Below are 1889 nucleotides of genomic sequence, written 5' to 3' on the forward strand. Positions count from 1 at the left end.
TCTCGTCCATTTTGTCTTCACCATAATTTTGAGAAATCCTAATTTTTGAGGAGAGATTGATAACAGAACCCTAGTTTTTCAAGAACATAGGAGAATAGAGTTCTCGATGGGAATAATCGTGAGAAAAGAAGATTGGATTGCCAAAAATAAAAACTAAGGAAAATAGAAATCGGGTTGTAGACCCATTGAGTTTCTGGGTGGGGGAAAATCCAGGTATTTTATGTAATTTTTGATTTATTCTTAGGATAAGACTGTAATTTGTTTGTTTTCGATTTAAAAATAATTCAAAAAGAAAATGATTTTACAAAAGGGAGTTTTGAGATGTTCATATCAGTTTTAGAGACTTCTAAGATGATTTCTCCATTCAAACAGATAACAGTGGATGGGTTAAGGATTCATCTTCCTCTAAAGCAAAATGAATAAAAAATGCGACAAAAACAAAAAATGTCCAACACAAAAGTAATTCCCCAACGTAAAAACAGTATAAAGCCTTGGTGGGATTAGATGGCGCCAACCTGGTGGCGTAGACGATCATAAATACGATACTAAGATAAAAATGCACAAACCGCCAATCACATTTCCCAGATGCGCATCTTGTAATGCCCTGGTCGCCATTTTTTAGTGGGTCCATGTCCAATCTCGGTTCATGGGTCCACCTTGTTTAATGTACCTCACGTCCTCTCATTAGGCCGTGAGCAATCCATATCCAACGGTCGGCTTGCTATGTATGGAAAGCTTTAAAGACTTTTTACCATCGTTACAAATCACCACATGATTTTTTTTTGTGTTTTGTCCTCACTCGCACAGTTCCGATTGTCACTTCCCGGAAGGTCACCCATCCTGAGACTACGCCAACTCAAGCACGCTTAACTTTGGAGTTCTATCAGGACCCTTGACCGAAAAGATAAGTGCACTTTGGTGACATAGGTGGCCAAATCAATTCTTTTAAACCTCTCTACAAGTCTCTAAAATCGGGGTGTCACAGTTCACCCCCACAAACAAATCGCAACATCCTCGTTGCGCACCAAGACCGTCACCCCCGACGGTGTGAGCCCACTCGACTCCACACATGTCTGGGTTCAGCTTTGATACCACTTGTAACGCTCCGACCGCCATCTCTTAGAGGACCCCATATCCAATCCCAGTCCATGGGCCCACCTTCCTTAATGGGCCTCACGTCCTCTTACTAGGCTCGTGAGTCCATCCATATCCGATGGTCGGTTTGCTACGTCCGGAAGGCTTTCAGGACTTGTTTATCGTCCCTAAAAATTATCACATGATCTTTCTTTGTATTTTTTTCTCACTCGCACAGTTCCGAATCACTTCCCGGAAGGTCACCCATCCTGAGACTACTCCAGTTCAAGCACGCTTAACTCTGGAGTTCTCTCAGGACCCTTGACCGAAAAGATAAGTGCACTTTGGTAACATAGGTGGCCAAATCAATTCTTTTAAACCTCTCTACAAGTCTCTGAAACTAGAGTGTCACACATGTAGACCAAACTTCAACCATACCACACCAAGTACAAGGCAAGATGGTGTGATGCCACACATTGCTAACAGGTCTTTAAAAAACTGATAACTTGTAAGGCCACTAAACTGAGAAATCAGAAAAGCATATGCGGGGATGATCAAAAAAAGCATCAGTATCGAGTAGACAATTCTGAGGTCATCCTGCCATTTAGCCAAAAAATGAGACATGAATTAATATAAACCAAGCTTGCTTCTAAACATGTACTCCAATATAATGCGCTTAGTAGAATACACTCACTTGATGATAAATGCAAGTGTAATGAAGTTTCAACACGTCTTTTGTTATGCCGAGATATTATTGCATCTACAAAAAAAAAAAAAAAAAAAAAAAAAAAAAAAAAAAAAAAAAAAAAAAAAAT

This window comes from Camelina sativa, chromosome 8, assembly GCF_000633955.1.
Source record: "Camelina sativa cultivar DH55 chromosome 8, Cs, whole genome shotgun sequence".
NCBI classification, from domain to species: Eukaryota; Viridiplantae; Streptophyta; class Magnoliopsida; order Brassicales; family Brassicaceae; genus Camelina; species Camelina sativa.